This window comes from Leucoraja erinacea, chromosome 3 (genome assembly GCF_028641065.1).
Source record: "Leucoraja erinacea ecotype New England chromosome 3, Leri_hhj_1, whole genome shotgun sequence".
Lineage (NCBI taxonomy): Eukaryota > Metazoa > Chordata > Chondrichthyes > Rajiformes > Rajidae > Leucoraja > Leucoraja erinaceus.
The window spans coordinates 90,071,467-90,095,047 of NC_073379.1; positions in this window are offsets into that span (position 1 = coordinate 90,071,467).

Consider the following 23,581-nt stretch of genomic DNA (forward strand, 5'->3'; position numbering starts at 1 on the left):
GGTCCTCAGTCCATCTTCCTCTTCTCAAGTGCGAGCAGAGGCCAAGCTCAGCGGTAACCTCTAGATTCAAGAGAGTTTATTGTCGTGTATCCCAGATAGGACAATGAAATTCTTGCTTTGCTTCAGCACAACAGAATATAGTAGGCATGAATAAATACAAAACAGATCAGCGTGACCATATACCAATGAATATATATATACACACATAAATAAGCAGATAAAGTGCAATGGGCTATTAATGTTCAGAGTTTTGTTTGAGTTGAGTTTAATAGCCTGATGGCTGTGGGGAAGTAGCTAGGCACCTGGACGTTGCAGATTTCAGGCTCCAGTACCTTTCACCTGAAGGCAGCGGGGAAATGAGTGAGTGGCCAGGATGCTGTGGATCCTTGATGATGCTGGCTGCCTTTTTGAGCCAGCGACTGTGGTAGATCCCCTCGATGGTAGGGAGGTCAGAGCCGATGATGGACTGGGCAGTGTTTACAACTTTTTGCAGTCTTTTCTGCTCCTGGGCGCTCAAGTCGCCGAACCAAGCCACGATGCAACCGGTCAGTATGCTCTCTACTGTGCACCTGTAGAGGTTCGAGAGAGTCCTCCTTAACAAACCGACTCTCCGTAATCTTCTCAGGAAGTAGAGGCGCTGATGAGCTTTCTTTATAATTGCATCAGTGTTCTCGGACCAGGAGAGATCTTCAGAGATGTACATGCCCAGTAATTTGAAGCTCTTGACCCTCTCCACAATTGACTCTTTGATATAAACGGGGCTATGTGTCCCCATCCTACCCCTTCCAAAGTCCACAATCAGTTCCTTGGTTTTGCTGGTGTTGAGAGCCAGGTTATTGTGCTGGCACCATTTGGTCAAACGGTCGATCTCACTTCTGTACTCTGACTCATCTCCATCAGTGATACGTTCCACAACAGTGGTGTCGTCAGCGAACTTGATGATGGAGTTTGCACTATGACCAGCTACACAGTCAAGAGTAATGGAGAGCCAGCGAGATTGCATCCACCATTGATTTGTTGTGGCGGTAAGCGAACTGTAGTGGGTCCAGGTTTTTGTCGAGGTAGGAGTTGATTTGCGCCGTGATCCGGCGCGACTCACGTCGCAGTGGCCCCTGCAGTCCGTCTGTCTTTTTAATTATTTTTTTTGACCTTTTCTTTGTCGGGTCTCCGTTGTCGTTGGGGCTGCAACGTGGAGCGGCCTCCGGCAGGAACGAGCTGGAGCTCCAGTCGCGGAGCTGCGGACTTACGTACCATCACAAAGCTGGCCGAGTCCTGAGCGGGAGGAGTGGTGGTGGTGCGCTGCTGTGACCCAACCCCCGGAGATTCGGAGGCTCCAACCGCAGGTCTGGCAGACAGGAACACCGGGAGCCCGCGGGTCCCTGCTGGGAGACCGCTTTTCGGGGTTCCGCAACGGCGACTTCTCCCACCCGAGTTGCGGGTTGAAGATCACCTGGAGCGGGGCCATACATCGCCGCCCCGCGTGACTTGGAATGGTTGCGGGACTTTGCTAGCGCCCGCTGGGGGCTCCAACAACAAGACCCGGAGCGCGGCCTTGCATCACCCGACGTGGCGTTAATGGCCGCGGGACAATTAACATCGCCCGCCGGGTGCTCCAACAACAAGACCCGGAGCGCGGCCTTGCATCACCCGACGCGGCGCTAATGGCCGCGGGACAATTAACATCGCCCGCCGGGTGCTCCAACAACAAGACCCGGAGCGTGGCCTTGCATCACCCAGCGTGGCTTAATGGTCGCGGGACAATTAACATCGACCGCCGGGGGCTTTGACTCTGACATCGGGGGGGAGAGGGGAGTGCAGGGGAGAGATACGTTTTTTTGCCTTCCATCACAGCGAGGAGGGGATGCGCTGTGATGGATGTTTGTGTAAATTGTGTTGTGTCTTGGGCCTTTTTCTTGTGTGTACGACTGCAGAAACAACATTTCATTTGGACCTCAACGAGGTTCAAATGACAAATAAAATTGTATTGTATTGTATATTGTATTATTCAAAGCATTTCATCACCACCGGCGTTAGTGCCACTGGTCGATAGTCATTGAGGCACGTCACCTTACTCTTCTTGGGCACTGGTATAATTGATGCCCTTTTAAAGCAGGTGGGAACCTCAGACCTCAGAAGTGAGAGGTTGAAAATGTCCGTAAAAACTCCAGCCGGTCGGTCCGCACAGGTTTTTAGAACACGACCGGGTATACAATCAGGTCCAGGCGCTTTCCGAGGGTTCACCCCTCTGAAGGATTTCCTGACATCGACCTCTGTGACCGTGACCAAAATACCATCACAGCGAATGGGGGCTCGAGAAGGCACATCCGTGTTCACCCTATCAAAGCGTGCGTAAAACGCATTGAGCTCGTCAGGGAGTGATGTTTTGATGACATGTGAGCTGCCTCCTGATTTCGCCTTGTAGGAGGTGGGGACAGATGTTCACCTGCCACAGCTGCCGAACATCTGTCTCATCCTCCAGCTTGGAGCAGAAGTCCCTTTTGGCCCTTTTTGATGGCCTTACCAAGGTCATATCTGGACTTCTTGTAGTCCTTGGTATTTTCAGGCCCGGGGTCTGAACTTCAGAAGAGTGCAGATCTCATTGTTCATCCAAGGCTTCTGATTGGGAAACACTCAGAAGGTTTTGATGGGGATGCAGTCCTCCACACATTTCTGTATGAAGTCTGTAACGGCTGTGGCGTATTCATTCAGGTCCGTTGCCGAGTCCTTGAACATTGCCCAGTCTACAGACTCCAAACAGTCCTGGGATTGTTCCTCCGCCCTCCACGACCAGCTCTGTACTGTCCTCTCCTCTGGGGGGTGCGCTCTTTAATTGCTGCCTGTAGGCAGGAAGAAGCAGCACCGCGGTATGGTCGGATTTACCGAAGTGAGGGCGATGGATAGAGCGATAGGCATCCTTGATGGTGGTGTAGCAGTGGTCGAGGGTGTTTGGTCCTCTGGTGCTGCAGGAGACATGTTGGTGGAAGTTAGGGAGTGATTTCGTGAGGTTTGCTTTGTTGAAGTCCCCAGCTTTGGTGGTAAATGCCTCGGGGTTAGACGTTTGATGTTTGTTGACTCCTCCAGTGCCAGATGTACGTCTGCTTGGGGCGGGATGTAGACCGCGGTCAGGATGATGGAGGTGAATTCCCTCGGAAGGTAGAAGGGGCGGCACTTCACCGCCAGATGTTCGAGGTGTGGAGAGCAGGAGTTGGACAGGACTGCCATGTCTGAGCACCACGCAGAGTTGACCATGAGGCAGACGCCCCCTCCTCTCCCTTTCCCAGATGCCTGCGTACGGTCCATACGGTGGATGGAGATCCCATCTGGCTGGACCGCTGCAGTCTGGGGAGCTGGGGGTGAACCATGTCTCTGTGAAACAGAACACAGAGCATTCCCTGCTCCATGGAGCCCTCCTCGGTGTTTACAGGTACAGTACTTACGGGTCTCCACGAGGTCGTGGAATTTCCTGAGATCAGGGATTCCCTTACAGTCGGCACCTCCAGCTCCTTTGCTGCTGGGAGATCCTGCCCGACGGCCTAGATTCCGGACTCCTTGAAGGCCTCCCCGGTGTTTACAGTCGCGCTAATGCATTGCATTGAAACGCGTTGGCAGCCCACTACTTACAGCGTTGATTTCAGTGAATTCTCTGATGCGGGTGAGTTCAAAAATACTATATTTCACTATTGTTTCGTTGTGCCGTTCACAAAATATTCCCCCAGGTAGGCGCCATCTAGGACATCTCTACAGGCCCCATCTTGTTGCCGCGAGCTCAAGGCCCGGTAGGTGGCGACCGTCTGCCGCATGGCTCGCCTGCCATCGTCTCTCCTCATTCTGCCGGTGGCTGTGCCTGGTCCGGCACCCAATGGGTATGAACATTGAATTGTTTCACATCAGGTAACATGTTCCACCTTGATCCCACTATCCACACAGAGCATTCCACACATACCATTCTTTCACATAACATTTCTCCCCTTCTCACCCAGTTTCTACCCCACACATTTCGCCCGCTCATTGCTCACACAATACTGCCATCGGGTCTTGTACCGCCCACCCCCTCCATTCTTCCCATTTGCCCATCCCAACTCCCTTATTTGATCCCACACTGTATTTTCATTTCCCATCAGATTCCATCATCTTCTGCTCCTGGTTACCTCAACCTACCACGTCCCACCTGTGTTGTTAGAAACATAGAAACATAGAAATTACGTGCAGGAGTAGGCCATTCGGCCATTCGGCCCTTCACCGCCATTCAATATGATCATGGCTGATCATCTAACTCAGTATCCCGTACCTGCCTTCTCTCCATACCCTCTGATCCCCTTAGCCACAAGGGCCACATCTAGCTCCCTCTTAAATATAGCCAATGAACTGGCCTCAACTACCCTCTGCGGCAGAGAGTTCCAGAGATTCACCACTCTCTGTGTGAAAAAGGTTCTTCTCATCTCGGTTTTAAAGGATTTCCCCCTTATCCTTAAGCTGTGACCCCTTGTCCTGGACTTCCCCAACATCGGGAACAATCTTCCTGCATCTAGCCTGTCCAACCCATTAAGAATGTTGTCAGTTTCTATAAGATCCCCTCTCAATCTTCTAAATTCTAGAGAGTATAAACCAAGTCTATCCAGTCTTTCTTCATAAGACAGTCCTGACATCCCAGGAATCAGTCTGGTGAACCTTCTCTGCATGCACGAAGGAGAACCATCTCTCCACCCCTCTGTCCACCCTCTGACTCCATTCTCCAATCTACCCCATCGGTGGATCCACCTATTATATACTAGCTCTTACCCCAAACCCTCACCATTTCATACCGGCTACCCCCTCCACTCTTTCAGTCCAGCAGAAGGCAGCAACCCAAAATGTAGACTACCCATTTCCCTCCACAGAATTGCCCGACTTGCTGATTCCTTCCAGCAGTTTTTGTTTAGCTCTCAATAAAACTGGGAACAATAACAGGAAAGGGTGGTATTCAATGGTTGTATTTCTAACTAAGCACTGTAAAGAATACCCAGGGAGCCATTGCATGATCTCTGTGGTTTATAGAATTATAGCTTCTGCTGATGAATCTGTGAAAAATAGAATTATCAGTGCTAATAAAACTGTAGAATACACACAAGTATTTATGTTTTGTCCAACATAAAAAATCGATTCTAATATAAAGGAAAAAAAATAGTAATAAATTCAATACTTTAGGAAATATTGTAAATAAAGTAAAATTTTCTGAAGGATTAAGGGAAGAAGCAAGAGCAGCTACTGCTGCGGTGATTTAAAACACAATAAGCTTAAAAAAAACCCCCCCAACATAATTGGACTTTCACACTTAATTATTGAAAGTTTAGACAGTCGACCAAAGCTTTGTACTCTCAAAGATAATGCTGGAATGTAAGACCAAGCCACCTACCGGCAGGAACTATACCAAGCTTGCTGCTGACTATCAACCCAAGTCCAGTGGACTGCATGTTTGTCTGTTCATATGAGGTCCCTGATCTCAGTTGCAGCATAAAGCTCTTTCACTGATTTCTCATCAATGGGTGAAAAAGTGTGGAGAAAAAAAAAACAGCTTCTCATCTCCAATTCATACGTTTACATGGAAATTGGATCCCATTTTTTGGCACTTTATTAAATAAACTTCAATAGAAGGTAATTAAAAAATTAGAGAATCCCAGGGAGACTATGAAGTCTACCAAGCATTTGCTTCTAGATTTTCTGTGTATCTGATGCAAAGATTGCATGGAGGTACCTGGACATTCAAATGGTGGAGTCAAATGATGTGCAAATTGTGCCAATTTTCATGAGCATCAGTAATTGCATCCTCTGCAGATCTCTGGCACCAAAGCAAGTCTTTGTACCCCTTAAAAAGGCCAGTTTCAGAATGATCTAAAAGTGGTCTGCTTGAATCCCTCCACTTAAGGGGCTGTCCCACTTTCAAAATCTTTTCCCTGTACGGTGGACCTACCTTTCTCTGTTGGGTCTCCGTTGTCGTTGGGCCTAGCACTGTGGAGCGGCCTCCAACCGGAACGACCTGGGGCTCCAGTCGCGGAGCCTGCGGACAACTCACCATCGCGGAGCTGGCCGAGTTTGGAGCGGGAGGAGCTGCGATGGCGCGCTGCTGCGGCCCAACCCCGGAGATTCGGGAGCTCCAGCCGCCGGCCCGGTGGACGGCAACACCGGGAGCTCACGGGTCCCTGGTGGGAGACCGCTTTTCGGAGCTTCCGCTGTGGCAACGACAACTTCTCCCGCCCGAATTGCGGGGTTGAAAATTACCTGGAGCAGGGCCTTACTTCGCCCGGTGCGGCTTCAAATTGCCGCGGGGCTTGCTAGCGTCCACCGGGGGCTCCAACATCAAGACCTGGAGCGCAGCCTTGCATCGCCCGGCGCAGCTTTAATGGCCGCGGGACTTATTTACCATCGCGCGCCGGGGGCTTTGACTTTGACATCGAGAGGAGAATGGGGAGTGCAGGGAGAGACAAGACTTTGCCTTCCATCACAGTTAGGAGGAGATTCGCTGTGATGGATGTTTGTGTAAATTGTGTTGTGTCTAGGTTCTTCTTCTTGTTTGTATGACTGCAGAAACTAAATTTCGTTTGAACCTCTGGGTTCAAATGACAACAAATAAAATCTAATCTAATCTAATTTAATCTAATCTAATAATAAAGACTGCGCTAAATGTGGCCTTACCACAAGTCCTTCTCTGCAACATAACTGCAAAATAATGTCCCAACTTCTATATTCAATGCCCTGACTGATGAAAACTCCAATGAGCCGATCAAAATGCCCAGTCAGCGAAGGAGATTGCCTACGGCTGCCCTCGACTGCCTGTAACTAAATAGCGACCCCACTCCACTGCACTACGAGTTAAAAAGAACCAAGCCCAAAGCCTTCTTTACCACTCTATCTACCACTATCAGGGAACTGTGTATCTTTTGTACAACCTTCCACAACCACACTTCCATGAAGCCAATTCTGTACTGATTTCCAGCCTCTCACCTGCCTCACTCCTACATTAGATCCCATCCTTTTCTAATCTAGTTTAAACCGTCTTAATACCCTGCTGGAAAATAGTGTGGAAATGCACCCAGAAGACTGTACTATCAATCCACATTACAATATGTATGGTAACATACATGTACATGTTTTTTGACATAAATAATCCCTTTGCAGATATTGTTTCAAAGTAAGGTATGTAAAACAGTTAATTGCATGAAAACAGTCTGTCTCGATCCCTTGCCCCAGCTCGGTTAGCTCGGAGTTAAACTTGCATCATCACCACAAGCCACACAAACTGCAGGGTGGTTATATTTTTTTGTAAATACTTCACTGAGTGGCATTGCGAGAGAGGAGGGAGATTTATTTTAAAATGGGACATTTAAAAAATCTGAGGGACAAGCAAATAAATTAACAATTTTGTTCTTTTACAGTGCAACACATATGCAAACCATCATCACAGAGCGCAAGTTGGACATTTTAATCAGCTTGCAAGTCTTGTTTGGTATATTTCATCGAACATCTTTTCTGTCAAATAAAAGCTGGCCAGACCATCTGGCGGAAATGATGCATGGCATCTGCTGCTAGGTTTCTCAAATTACTTTCCCCTTAAACAAATTAAGCCCAGTTATTCAACTGCCTTAATGATGCAAGTCACACCACCTTGAATTTTATGTTTGAAGTCCCCAAAGCCTATTTGTTCAAAGTCAAAATTGTAGTAGCTCTAAATAGGGCTCACAGCAGAATTTATGTTTAAGAAACTTGGAGCAGGACTTAAATATTTGTGGTGAGTGAACAGAATACTCATCAGTAAGTTTAGCTTACATTCATAATGTGTTTGAACTACTCAGCAGGTCAGGCAGCATTCTGTGGAGAGAGGAATCGAGTTAACATTTCTGGTCAATGACCCTTCATCAGAAATTTAAGCACTTCAGCCTTGAAACAAGACAAATAATTTTAATGGAGACACAAGAGATTGCAGATGTGGGAATCTGGAGCAAAAGCAATTGTTGGGTCCAAACCCTGCATCAACCTCTTGCAGTGTCTCTACCCTCATGTAGTCCTGATTCAGGACCTCGACCAGAAAGAATGTCAATTGGACTTTATCTTGCACTAAATGTTGTACCCTTTATCCTTTATCTGTACAGATTGCCATTAAAAATGGAATTTTCACATTTAAAATAACTCTCTTATTCAGAAATATTCAGAAAAGTTCAAGCAGATTTAAATAATTAAGATAAAAGTTATTCAAAACAATTAAACATGAAATAATAAATGTAGTTTAAAACATATTAAACTATTGTAAATTAATTAAAACAAAAAAATAAAGTAGAATGAAGAAAACTATGCAAACACTTATAAAGTATCTTCTTAATGAAGGTAGACAAAAATGCTGGAGAAACTCAGCGGGTGAGGCAGCATCTATGAAGAGAAGGAATAGGTGACGTTTCGGTCATTAATCCCATTTACCTGAGAGGGTCACTGCTCATATGCCTGCCATGATGGTAAAAAGCTGAAGGGATGCATGTAAAATGCATCCCTCTCAGCACAGTACAATTCAGAACAACTAGGGTAGTGCAGGATCCAAGATGGAGCTTAAGCCAGGTGACTCTTTGTGTGCTGGTCACAGAGGTGGATCTGCAATCATGCACTACCATCACTACACTTTTTTTTAAACTTCTATTCCAACAGCAGATTCCCTTTATCATGTATGTGTACACTGTGGATGGCAAAGTTGTAATCATGTACAGCCTTTCCATTGACTGGTCAGTACACAGCAGAAGCTTTTCACTGTACCTCGATTTGCTGTACAGGTACACGTGACAATAAACTAAACTCAATATTCAGTGGCGAGTCCAGCAGCAGAACAGAAGATCAGAAGCAAGAGCATCTGACCTGACCGTCTGTGTGCCTCGGACTTCCACAGTGCAGTTGTGGAATGTGAAGTCAACCTGAAGCCTGACGGATGGGTTGCAATTCCCAGGAAATCTTCACCGACATCAGATCTCAATCTGGCCCAATGTAGAAAAGATGTGAAGTGGACTACAAGGGGAATGCAAGTTTGCACAATCAAAGAAAGAATGGCAAAGAATGTTACACATAAAGAAAGATCTGCATTTGGAAGGGTATGGGAAAAATAAATCTCCTGAACCTATTGTTATCTTAATGATGACTTAATATTGACATGCATTTTATCTGCAGCGGGAAGAATGTCTAGTTAGATGCATTGAGTTTATTTCAATGCTAAATCCCGACACAATGCAAATATAATGGATTGGTTCCTTGCAGAATCGATTGGTCTTTAGCTCCACAATGTTAGAGCAATGTTTAAAAAAGGAGTGCAATATGTGGCCACTAAAATATTGCATGTTTAGTACAAGTCATTATGGACAAGTTTCCACCCACTATGTTTATTCTGCCAAAATCCCTTTCCTTGTCCCTTTCGATTTTCAGGATAGAGCCACCTTTTATTGCACATCATTACTTGTCCTGATTCATTTCTGAAGGCAGTGATGTGTCATTTGTCTTAATATGGAGCTGCAATTTAAACATTTAAGCAATGGTGTGCTCTTAATGATTGCATCTGGTACAGAAAACCTTCTGTCTACCTTTTGTGAAATCTAATTAAACGTGCAGCAATTTGCTACAAATAAACATTACACGCATCATCCCCTGGGAGTTTTTTAAATAAATAAATAGGCATCATTGTAAATCTGTTTCTGGAGCTCAGCAAAACAATTACCCAGACATAGTCATAAAAATACTTTTCACTGCTAATGAGGGGCCAGCGAAAGCCGTTAGGTCTCTCATTTATTGATCATTATTAAATCCTAAGATGCCATTAGGCAGACCTAGTTTAGAAACATTCTTTATTATTGCATGATTTTTGAACCTCATATATAATTTATATTTTAAATCAATTTGGAAAGTGTATCAAACGTCCCTGAGCAGTTGGGCCAGTTTTCGATCCATTGGGCTTAAGCCAACGATTTGATAATCAAAACAGAAGAGACTGTTTCAATTTGTATAAGCACGTTCTTTGCTCTGAAAAGTTTTTGAAGTTAATGCAGAGCAAAGTTTACCTCCTGTGGCATTTGATCTTTACATTCTCCAGACCGGTAGGGAGAGATGGAAATTGAGTACTTCACTTTAAAAAAAAAAGATAGAGCTTGTAAACTCTGTGCTGTAACACAGATATTATCCAGGAGCAGTCTCAAATCCTGACCCCTCTTGAGCACAGAGGCTACTGATCTGACAGGGTTTATTAACTTCTTCACTGCCAATGTCAAATGTCAGGCTTTACAAAAACAAACAATCGCCTATATCACTTATTCAAGTAAAACCAGATTTTCAACGTTTTGGATTTCAGTGCAGATTGCAGTCTGTTCTCCCCAGGAGGCATTTTAAATGGCAATCTAGTCTTCATTAGCAATCAAATCCATTATTTTAATGTATGAGGGTGATACATCGTTTTAAACCAAGTGAAAGTGTGGAATCATTTGAAAGGTAATATCCTTGTCAAGTTAAACAAAACTAATAAGCTGTAAAATCTTTCAGGAAATTCCATCCTATAATCTGTCATTACGAAATAAAATGTTTGTCTGAGTGCTGCCCCAGAGGTCAAATAGGGAAGGTCAGTGATGGTAGAAACAAAGAACTGCAGATGCTGGTTTATACCAAAGATAGACACAAAGTGCTGGAGTAACTCAGCAGGTCAGGCAGCATCTAGGGAGGAAAAGAATAGGTGATTTTTCGGGTCGGGACCCTTCTTCAGACTGAAGGTGGGAGACGGGGAGTGGGGTGTAGAGCTGGAGGTGAGAAAAGACCAGGACCAATCAGGGCCGGCAACAAATGATCTCGGACAGGGTAGTGCCCTGGTGGGCCCATTGCCATTGACCCAGAGAGGAATTGGAATCACAGAGCGGGAGCAGTGAGAGAGGGTCTTGCAAAACCACCTCCTGAGAGTGGAAGAACACTTCCTCAAAGTGCAATTAATGTGGTGTGGAACGGCCCTGAAGGGGTCAAGGGCCTCCGGTGAAAGTTAGTTGTACTCCAGAGCAAAAACTCTCCAAATAAAGAAAGACTTTCATGTATCCCTTCTGTTTAGATAAATACAAACATTCCTAAATATAATGGCATGTTATTCAGTGCTTGCTCCTTCTTTTAATAAAGATTTCAGTTTAAAAAACACCATGAAAATAAAAGGGGAAGATTTACAGCCATAGAACCAACTGAACTGTGTGGAAATTGGCTCTTCAACCTGCCTTGTCCATGCAGACGAGTGGAATTTCTTCCCATTAGTTTGGATTGAAGGACCCAGATGAAGTTGGGGTTAGACCATAAGGCTTGAGAACAGAATTACGCCAATCAGCCCATCGAGCCTGCTCATCGTTCGATCTCGACAGATCTATTCAGCAGTTGTCTTATCATTTTGTCCCATCGTGTTAGGTTGCGTCAGTAGTGCGGGATGCAGTGATCACCTGGGCATTTCTACTCACAGTGCATCAGAAGAAGTGCAGTCTCTTTACTCCCTTGGTACTCCTTCACATGACTACCCTCTTGCCCTCATGATAATTAGCTCATTTTTGGCAGAGCTTTTGAAATGCATATCCAGGTAAACAAAGCACCCCTCCTTTTAAACTTTAGTTGATAGAAAACCTTCAGTGAAATGAACGCAGGAATATAAGAAATAGAAGCCAGATAGAGTTTCGACTTTTCATCTTTGCTCCACTGTTCAATGAGATCTTGGCTAATGTGTCACCTCAGTGTCATTCTCCATCATTAATCCTGTGTTCCTTGTTGCTTCAATGTCCAGAAATCCATCAATCTCTGCTTTGAATATACTAACACCTGAACCTCCACAGCTTTTGGGGCAGAGAATTCCAAAGCAGTGATAATAAATACTGAAGCACCACTGCAAAATGAAAAAGAAAAAAATATATTATTGCAATATCTGTTTTTAATAATGTTTTTATGACAAATGCTACTGCTGTTGAAATATTAAGAGGTCTAACAACGCATTTAACAATACTCTATTGTGCACAAGACTCAAAGCAATAAGGGTAATTGAAAAGGCCGTGCATGGAAATAGCCTCAAAGATGTTTCTTCAGTCATGATCTGCCATTTCAAAGTGCGGAGTTGAGATAGAAGTATAATCCAGAACAAGGGGTCACAGTTTAAGGATAAGGGGGAAATCTTTTAGGACCGAGATGAGGAAAACTTTTTTCGCACAGAGAGTGGTGAATCTCTGGAATTCTCTGCCGCAGAAGGTAGTTGAGGCCAGTTCATTGGCTATATTTAAGAGGGAGTTAGATGTGGCCCTTGTGGCTAAAGGGATCAGGGGGTATGGAGAGAAGGCAGGTACAGGATACTGAGTTGGATGATCAGCCATGATCGTATTGAATGGCGGTGCAGGCTCGAAGGGCTGAATGGCCTACTCCTGCACCTATTTTCTATGTTTCTATGATCAAAATGTCTGAATAGAAGGAATAGGTGACTTTTATAGTCGAGACCCTTCTTCACACTGAGAGTCACGAGCAAGGGAAATGAGAGATATGGAAGGGTAAGGTGTGAAAACCTGAGATCTGGGGAGGGGGTAGTTTGGGTAGGAAGGGATGAGTTAACTAGGGAATTGCAGAGGGAAGTGTCTGATATTTCTTGGTTATCCTTTCCCACCCAAATCTCCCCCTCCCCAGGTATTTTGCCCTGCAACCACATGAGATGCAGCACCTGTCCCTATACTTCCTTCCTTGACTCCATCCAAGGAACCCGACAGTCCATTCAGGTGAGGCAGAAGTTCACTCGCACCTCCTCCAACCTCATCTCTCTATCTGCTGTTGCACGTGTGGACTCCTAAATATATACTGTATATATCGGCGAGACCAAGCGTAAGCTCAGCGATCGTTTTGCTGAACACATTTGCTCAATCCGCCTAGATCTACATGATCTCCTGGTTGCTAAACACTTTAACTCCCTCTCCCATTCCCACACTGATCGTTCAGCCCTGGGCCTCCTCCAATGTCAGAGTGAGGCCCAACGCCAATTGTAGGAACAGTACCTCATATTTCGCTTGGTATGAATGTTGACTTCTCTAACTTCAAGTAACCCTTGCTTTCCCTCTATCTCCATCCCTCCCCCATCCTAGTTCTCTGACCAGTCTTCCTGATTAAATTTGATATTGTACCCCCACTTCTTCTTGCGTATAGAAACATAGAAACATGGAAATTAGGTGCAGGAGTAGGCCATTCGGCCCTTCGAGCCTGCACCGCCATTCAATATGATCATGGCTGATCATCCAACTCAGTATCCCGTACCTGCCTTCTCTCCATACCCCCTGATCCCCTTAGCCAGAAGGGCCACATCTAACTCCCTCTTAAATATAGCCAATGAACTGGCCTCAACTACACTCTGTGGCAGAGAGTTCCAGAGATTCACCACTCTCTGTGTGAATAAAGTTCTTCTCATCTCAGTTTTAAAGGATTTCCCCCTTATCCTTCAGCTGTGAACCCTTGTCCTGGACTTCCACAACATCAGGAGCCATCTTCCTGCACCTAGCCTGTCCAACCCCTTAAAGATTTTGTAAGTTTCTATAAGATCCCCTAAATTCTACAGAGTATAAACCAAGTCTATCCAGTCTTTCTTCATAAGACAGTCCTGACATCCCAAGAATCAGTCTGGTGAACCTTCTCTGCACTCCCTCTATGGCAAGAATGTCTTTCCTCAGATTTGGAGACCAAAACTGTACGCAATACTCCAGGTGTGGTCTCACCAAGACCCTGTACAACTGCAGTAGAATCTCCCTGCTCCTATACTCAAATCCTTGTGCAATGAAAGCTAACATACCATTCGCTTTCTTCACTGCCTGCTGCACCTGCATGTCTACCTTCAATGACTGGTGTACCATGACACCCAGGTCTCGCTGCATCTCCCCCTTTCCCAATCGGCCACCATTTAGATAATAGTCTGCTTTCCCGTTTTTGCCACCAAAATGGATAACCTCACATTTATCCACATTATACTGCATCTGCCAAACATTTGCCCACTCACCCAGCCTATTCAAGTCACCTTGCAGTCTCCTAGCATCCTCCTCACAGCTAACACTGCCCCTCAGTGTCATCCGCAAACTTGGAGATATTGCCTTCAATTCCCTCATCCAGATCATTAATATATATTGTAAATAGCTGGGGTCCCAGCACTGAGCCTGCGGTACCCCACTAGTCACTGCCTGCCATTGTGAAAAAGACCTGTTTACTCCTACTCTTTGCTTCCTGTTTGCCAGCCAGTTCTCTATCCACATCAATACTGAACCCCCAATGCCTTGTGCTTTAAGTTTGTATACTAATCTCTTATGTGGGACCTTGTCAAAAGCCTTCTGGAAGTCCAGATACACCACATCCACTGGTTCTCCCCTATCCACGCTACTAGTTACATCCTTGAAAAATTCTATAAGATTCGTCAGACATGATTCACCTTTCGTAAATCCATGATGACTTTGTCCAATGATTTCACCACTTTCCAAATGTGCTGCTATCCCATCTTTAATAACTGACTCTAGCAGTTTCCCCACTACCGATGTTAGACTAACGTCTGTAATTCCCCGTTTTTCTCTCTCCCTCCCTTCTTAAAAAGTGGGGTTACGTTTGCTACCCGCCAATCCTCAGAATCTAAAGAGTTTTGAAAGATTATTACTAATGCATCCACTATTTCTGGAGCTACTTCCTTAAGTACTCTGGGATGCAGCCTATCTGGCCCTGGGGATTTATCGGCCTTTAATCCATTCAATTTACCCAACACTACGTATGACGCTAACATGATCTATTCTACATTTTCCTTGAACTTCGTCCCTTTTGATCTCTAGTATTCGCACCTTAACCTTCCATATCTCTCGTTTCCCTCGCCCCTGACTATCAGTCTGAAGAAGGGTCTTGACCCGAAACGTCACCTTTTCCTTCTAACCAGAGATGCTGCCTGTCCCGCTGAGTTACTCCAGCATTTTCTGTCTATCTTTGGTGTAACACAAAGGATGATGAGTACATGGAACAGAGAACATCTGCCAGGTGAGGAGGAAAAAATTGATGCACCCGAGGTAATTATAACAAACATGATGAGTACATGGAACAAGCTGCCAGAGGAGGTAGTTGATACAGGTACTATAACAACATTTAAAAGATGTTTGGATATTGACATGGATAGGAAAGGTTTAGAAGGATATGGGCTACCTAGGCAGACGGGACTAACATAGATGGGGCATTTTGGTTGGCATGCCAAGTTGGACCGAAGGGCCTGTTTCAATGCTATACTACTCGATAGGATGCCGTGGGGGCCACTAGGGGCGCTGCACTGGCAGCAGCCTCTACCTACAGCCTGTCTGTATTTCTATGTTTTTTTTAATTTTTAGTTAGTCCAATGTCTGTTTTGGGGGGAAACTTTTACTTTTCTATGTGGGGGAGGGGGGGGGGGAGCAGGGTAAGGGGGAAACCGTTTCCCAGTCTCTTCCTGGCGGGGACGCGACTATTTCTCCGAGTCGCGTCCTCGCCCCCCACCTCGCGGCCTACCAGCTGGATCGGAGCGGCCTTTCCTGCCGGGGACCAGGAGCCGGACCAGGGCTGGAGTCAGCGCGGAGAGGGCGATGTCTACCTGGGTCGCCGTTTGGAGCTCCGGAGCGTTGAGCCACTGCTCCAACATCGTGGAGCTCTGGTGCGGAGAGCTCCCAACGCAGGCGGCGCTGCCCGTCATCGTGGAGTCCTGGGGCGCCTTGCAGAGGGTCTGCAGCAGCAATCTCCACCCGGCGCGGCCTGCGGACTTTGGAAGCCGCCGACTCCGGTAGGAGGGGGCCAACTCTGGTGTCCACGCCGCTGAGGACGTCCCGCAGCCCCGACGTCGGACTTACAAAACTCCGGCGAGCAGGCTTGAACACCGGGCCGCCCGTAGCGGCAACTGTGGAGGGCACGGGAAGGCCCTGACCACGGGGAACAGTGGAGGAAGAGACTGACTTTGGTGCCTTCCCACACAGTGGGAAACTTTGATTCTGCTGTGTGGGGATGTTTTATGTCAAACCCTATAGTGTGTTGTGTCCCTTTTTTTATTGTATGGCTGTATGGGAATTTTATTTCACTGTGCCATCTGGCACATGTGATGAATAAATGTATCTTGTATCTTGTATCTTGGATGAATAGATAAAGATCATCCAAAGTGATACAGGGAAAACACTCCTTATGCAACATGGTTAGGGTCTGGAATGCATTGTCAGGTTTACTAAATGAGGCAGATTCAACTGCGTTGCTTCAAAGGAAACTGGATAAGAATCCAAAAGGAAAGAATCCACAACAATGAATTTAGTTTAGTTTATTATTGGTTTATTATTTTCACGTTTACTGAGGTACAGTGAAAAGCTTTTTGAGGGGAGAGGGCAAACAAATAGAACTAGTCGAATGCCTCTAACTAGAGCCAATAGGCCTTGATGGACTGAAGTGTCTACATCCATCTTGTAACCATTCTCAGGATTTTTACAAAAGTCCATTTCACAGTGTGCAAGAAAGTTGGCCAATATCGTTGCATTTCAGGACCACCATTTTTCACTCAAAAATACTTTGAAAAGGGATTAGGGCTGTGAATGAGTTCTATTCAAACTTATTGTTACAGAAAGGGGAAGATTATAATACTTGGGAAAAACAATGATAGCTGCAATAAATGCAATATTGTTCATCCCTCAATGTCAAAGGCAGTCAGATGACTATTTTATGAAAGAAACATAAAGGTGAAGGGGTACTGGTATGAAATTGATTTCACGAAAAGTGAATTTCATCTGCTTCATGCATCTGAATCTAATAAAGTCAAGGTGATGGAAGTGATGGCAGATTACACTGTTTGTTGCATTCAAATACTGAACCATAGCTTTTCACATAGTCTTCTCTTCTTAGTCAGAGAAGTTAGCATATTTTCCTGAGAGTTAGAACATAATACATTGAACAGTAGAGCACAGGAACAAGCCTTTTGGCCCACAATGTCAACGCTGAATATGATGCCAAATTAATCTCCTCTCCCTGCGTGTAATCCATATCCCTCCATTCCCTCCATATCCATGCGCCTATCTAAAAGTCTCTTAAATGCCACTATCATATTTACCTCCACCACAACCCCTGGCACTGCATTCCAGGCACCCACCATCCTCTGGGTAGAAAACTTGCCCACCCCACATCTCCTTTAAACTATATCCCCTCACCTTAAAGCTGGATACACATTCTTCATACCAAGAGGCATTAGCCTGCCAATAGACAATAGACAATAGATGCAGGAGTAGGCCATTCGGCCTTTCGAGCCAGCACCACCATTCACTGTGATCATGGCTGATCAATCCACAATCAGTATCCCGTTCTTGCCTTCTCATCATATTCCCTGACTCCGCTATCTTTAAGAGCTCTAACTCTCTCTTGAAAGCATCCAGAGAATTGGCCTCCACTGCTTTATGAGGCAGAGAACCCCACAGATTCACAACTCTCTGAATTCACCCTCACCTACCTCAATCTGTATGTAACAGCATCCACTGCCAGCCAAGGTAACAACTTAAGCCATATATGAGAATTTGATCTTCCAAGGGACTCAGGTTGGATGCAAAAGGATTGGTCTGAACATATTCTTTGGATCACAATCCTCTGTTCATGTTCTCTATGGTACCATCCAGAACAAAGAGGTAAACTCATGAAGATAAAGTCACAAGCTAACAGTCAGAACCATTTTCCTTTTTTTCCCAGGGTGGAAATGTCAAAGTAGAAGGCATTATTTTTATGTGAGAGGGATAACATTTTAAAGAGATGTTGTGGGGTGGGCGGGGGGGACATTTTTATGCAGAGAATGATGGATACCTGGTACAAGCTCCCAGGGCTGAAGGAAAAGGCAAATATAATAGTGGCATTTAAGAGACTTTTAGTTAGGCATTTGGATATGGAGGGATATGGATCATATGCAGGCAGAGGAGATTAGTTTTGTAGGAAAGAACTGCAGATGCTGATTTAAATCAAAGTTAGACACAAAATGCTGGAGTAACTCAGCGGGACATGCAGCATCTCTGGAGAGAAGGAACGGGTGACATTTTGAGTCGAGAACCTTCTTCAGACTGATTAGTCTGATTAGACTGATTTCAGATTATTTTAAGCTGACTTTATGTTCATGTTCAGCGCAAACATTGTGGGCCGAATGGCCAGTTCCTGTACTCCACTGTTCGATATTCAATGCCCTAAGTTGTTCTTACTATACTATGTATGTGATAAAATCAAAGTATTATTATTATTTTGTAGATAGCATTGTTCAAGAACCTTTTGGATCAAATAATGGTTCTTAGAGAAGTAAGCTCTTTTAATATATCATGGGTCAGCTAAATCTCACAATTCCTAAGTGCGGTAATTGGCAGCTTTACTAAACCATATCTGGACAAAGGGATATTCAGAAGCCAAGCCTTCTGACTCCATGGCCAAAATAAAACAAAATACCTATGGGCTATGTGAGTCCAATTATTCCAGGAAGGATGCTTGCCTTCCAGTGGGGGAAGTTGGTCACCTTAAAGTTGGTCAGAAAAAAAAAGAAAATTGAGTCACAAATACAGAATACTGTTTATTATTCTTCCTCATAACTGATTTGAAGGTAAATGAAGAATTGAAGTATACCCATGTTCTAAATGATTACTTATCAACATTCACATGCTGCCAGTAAATTGAAGAGGTCTGGCACCAGTCTCATTCATTAAATGCCCATTGTAGCGGTATTGACTTCAATGAGGCTGAACTTCCGAGCACAAACTATACACCACTGTCCAACGCTATTAGTGCAAGCCAAGAACAGGAGCTGTTCAATTTGTATGTGGTATCGCGTTTTCAGTCAACTGATAAGTAAAGTGCGCAGGAGGCTATGTCTGAAGTCATCCAGTTGAGACCACAAAGGGGTTTTAACCGTTAGAAATTGAACAGTTTAAATGTCCCTAAACATGAGGCGCAGGAGGAATCTGAAGCACTGGACAGAAATAGTGTCAAAAACAGGTTTGAAATTTGTAAACTCAGATTATGGACTGTGATCCCAAGACTTTCCTTTGAGCACGGAGATACACTTTGAAGTCATGGATCAAGAACTATATTTTACAGTCACAGATCATTTTGTTGCATGACAGAGAAAAGAGAGCATGTTTTCAGGGTTAGTTGGCATGGCACTGGGTGATGAGCTTGTATGTTTCAGAGGACTGTTTGAATTGATGATGCCAAAGTTACTCCAGGCAGAAAAGTACATACAGTCCGAAATATTCTTCAATCAAAAGTCGCTGGGAAACATTAACAGTCGTATCCTGACCTACAAGATAATCTGATTTATAGTGACCCTATTACTCAAATTTCAGGGTGCTCCTTAAAATCTATTTCTTTGGACATTAATTCAGTTAATAGCCCTAATATATTCTTAGTTATCTCAACGTTTAGAATTCAAGCTATGAACATTTAAAAAAAATCAAAGTAAACCGTTGTCAAAGACACAAAGGAGTTTTCAAACAGATAGTTGTTAATGTTGTATCCCTATTTCCAGATGATTGCCCAAGGCATCGGAGAGATTAGCTTCTGGATGTTGTCTTAGCAGATATTGTTTCCACATCTTGTGTTCACCAGTTTGTGAAATAAGCTAATACCTTTTTATAGAGATTAAGTCAAAGAGTGGCAATAAAAGGTGCTTTCTCTGGTTGGCTGCCAGTGACCAGCGGAGTTTCGCAGGGCTCGGTGCTGGGGCTGCTGCACTTCATGTTGTATATTAATGATTTGGATGAGGAGATTGAAGGATTTGTGGCCAAGTTTGCAGATGATACGAAAACAGGTGGAGGGGCAGGTAGAGTAGAGAAAGCAAGGACTCTGCAGAAAGACTTGGACAGGTTGGGACAGTGGGCAGAGACGTAGCTGATAATAATATAATAATAATAATAACTTTATTTATAAAGCGCTTTTAGACAACATCAGTTACCACAAAGTGCTGTACATGGGAAGTCAACAAAAAGTTATTACAAACTACTAAAACCATTAAGACGACAGGACTATAAAAACAGTAAAAATTAAAAGACATTAAAAGCACTAAAAACAGGACCAATGTCTCAGCCAGTGTCGAAAGCCAGTGAATAAAAGTGAGTTTTTAGGGAGGATTTAAAGATGGACAGTGAAGGGACCTGTCTGATCTGCAGCGGCAAGGTGTTCCAGAGTGCCGGGGCAGCAACAGAAAAGGCTCTATCCCCTCCTCTGAGCTTCCGCTGACCTCAGGCACCGGGCAGGAGCTTATAGGTGGAGCAGCTCAGAGAGGTAAGGCGGGGTGAGGCCATTCAATGATTTAAAAACAAATAAAAGAATTTTAAAATGAACTCGAAAGTGCACTGGGAGCCAGTGAAGGGAGGCCAAAATTGGTGTAATGTGCTCCCTCTTTCGAGTTCCGGTTAAAAGGCGAGCGGCAGCATTTTGGACCAACTGGAGACGAGCCAACGAAGCTCGTGAGACTCCAGAATATAGTGCGTTACAGTATTCCAGCCGAGATGAAATAAAGGCATGGATTACTGTTTCAAAATGCTGCCGCTTGAGAATGGGCTTCACCAGATGGAATATAACCATACAACAATTACAGCAATTACAGCACGGAAACTCTCGGCCCTACAAGTCCCTGCTATTTCCGGCATATTATTTATGTCTTCCTTATTGAAGACGGAACCAAAGTAGTTATACAATTGGTCTGCCATATCCTTGTTCCCCATGATCAAATCACCTGTTTCTGACTGCAAGGGACCTACATTTGTTTTAACTAATCTCTGTCTTTTCACATATCTATAAAAACTTTTGCAGTCAGTTTTTATGTTCCCTACCAGTTTTCTTTCATAATCTATTTTTCCTTTCCTAATTAAGCCCTTTGTCCTCCTCTGCTGGTCTCTGAATTTCTCCCAGTCCTCTGGTATGCTGCTTTTTTCTGGCTAATTTGTACGCATCATCCTTCCTTTGATACTATCCTTGATTTCCCTTGTTATCCACGGATGCACTACCTTCACTGATTTATTCTTTTGCCAAACTGGGATGAACAATTTTTGTAGTTCATCCATGCAGTCTTTAAATGTCTTCCATTGCATATCCACCGTCAACCCTTTTAGAATTAATTGCCAGTCAATCTTGGCCAATTCACGTCTCATACCCTCAAAGTTACCTTTTTTTAAGTTCAGAACCATTGTTTCTGAATTAACAATGTCACTCTCCATCCTAATGAAGAACTCAACTATATTATGGTCACTCTTGCCCAAGGGGGCATGTACAACAAGACTGCTAACTAACCCTTCCTCATTACTCAATACCCAGTCTAAAATAGCCTGCTCTCTCGTTGGTTCCTCTACATGTTGATTTAGATAACTATCCCGCATACATTCCAAGAAATCCTCTTCCTCAGCACCCCTGCCAATTTGATTCACCCAATCTATATGTAGATTGAAGTCACCCATTATAACTGTTTTGCCTTTGCCGCACGCATTTCTAATTTCCTGTTTGATACCATCTCCAACTTCACTACTACTGTTAGGTGGCCAGTACACAACACCCTCCAGCGTTTTCTGCCACTTAGTGTTTCGTAGCTCTACCCATACCAATTCCACATCCTCCAAACTAATGTCCTTCCTTTCCATTGTGTTAACCTCCTCTCTGACCAGCAACGCTACCCCACCTCTTTTTCCTTTCTCTCTATCCCTCCTGAATATTGAATATCCCTGGATGTTCAGCTCCCAGCCTTGGTCACCCTGGAGCCATGTTTCCGTTACCGCCCAGCACCGCAACTATCCGAGATCAGAGTCGGAATCCTGTGAACTTGGCTATCTGCAGTCTTCAACTCATCCAGGCCGCTTATTACGACGCCGATGGTCCCTTTCATTGAGACCTGAAGACTTCGGGCTTGTTTTTACAAGATATAGGCCCCCTTATACAATTATGTTGAAAACTGGTTATTTTTTTGCCTTTTTTGCCCTGAATTCTGCTGTGGGGGTCTGCCTGCCACTTTTCTCTTTTTTTCTCTTTTTTTCATTGCATTGCTACCTAAATTGTTTCTTTTGTTGAAAAGTGCCTCATATATACACCCCCCTGCCTGGCTTTTTAAATTTTTGCCCTGTTTTGTCCACCTGCCACTTTACTTTACCCTTGCTACCTATTGCTTCCCCATTTTACACGCACCTGCCTCTCTGCTCTAGTACCCATCCCCCTAAATCCTCCCCGACAGCACTAGCAAACAACCCCCCAAGGACATTGGTTCCATTCCAGCCCAGGTTCAGACCGTCCTGTTTGTACTGGTCCCACCTCCCCCAGAACTGGTTCCAATGCCCTAAAAATTTGAATCCCTCCCCCTTGCACCATTTTTCAAGCCACGTATTCATCTGCAATATCCTCCTATTTCTACTCTGACTGGCCCGTGGTACTGGTAGTAATCCAGAGATTATTACCTTTGAGGTCCTACTTTTAAGTTTATCTCCTAGCTCCCTAAATTCATCTTGTAGGACCTCATCCCTTTTTTTTACCTATATCGTTGGTGCCAATATGCACCACGACAACTGGCTGTTCACCCTCCCCCTCCAGAATGTTCTGCAGCCGTTCAGTGACATCCCTGACCCTTGCACCAGGGAGGCAACATACCATCTTGGAGTCTCGTTTACGGTCACATAAACGCATATCTATTCCCCTTACAATTGAATCCCCTATTACTATTGCCCTTCCACTCTTCCCCCCCCCCCCCCCCCCCCCTCATGTGCCGCAGAGCCACCCATGGGGCCATGAACTTGGCTGCTGCTGCATTCCCCTGATGAGCCATCTCCCTCAACAGTATCCAAAATGGTATACCTGTTTAGGAGGGAGATGACCGCAGGGAACTCCTGCACTACCTGCCTACTGCTTTGCTGGCTATTGGCCACCCGTTCCCTTGCTGTCCTCTTACCTTTTACCTGCGGTGTGACCAACTTGCTGTACGTGCTATCCACGACTTTCTCAGCATCGTGGATGCTCCAGTATGAATCCAACCGCAGTTCCAATCGTTCAATGCAGTCTGCCAGGAGCTGCAGCTGGGCACACTTCCTGCAAACGTAGTCACCAGGGACACCGACCATATCCCTGGCCACGGGGCCAATCTCCACTGACATATCTTACTCCCAAAATATTTCTATATTAAATATTAAAAAACACAAAACTTTACCCTTTAAACTTTACTAATAAATACTAATAAATACTGTACACTCAACTCCCAGATTCCTTAACTCCCAGAATCCTTAACCTGAAGGCAGAAATGTAAAAATGTAAACCCGGTCCTCTTCCACCAATCAGAGGCTTCCACCAGACTCCTTCTCTGGAACGTTGCCGATTTTGGTGTCAGGTCCCTGGGCCTCTGTGAAAACAAGCCCCGCAATGTATTTTATACTTACAGCGCAGATACTCCTCCCCTCACACCAACGGCTCCCTGGGCCTCTGTGAAAGTCGCAGTAGGTTCGACCAGCCCCGACCCGAGGTCAATGGCCCGGCACAGGGAGCTGACATCCTCCCAATGCAGGAGCTTGACCGCTCCGACACGGAGCGCCCGACCACCGGT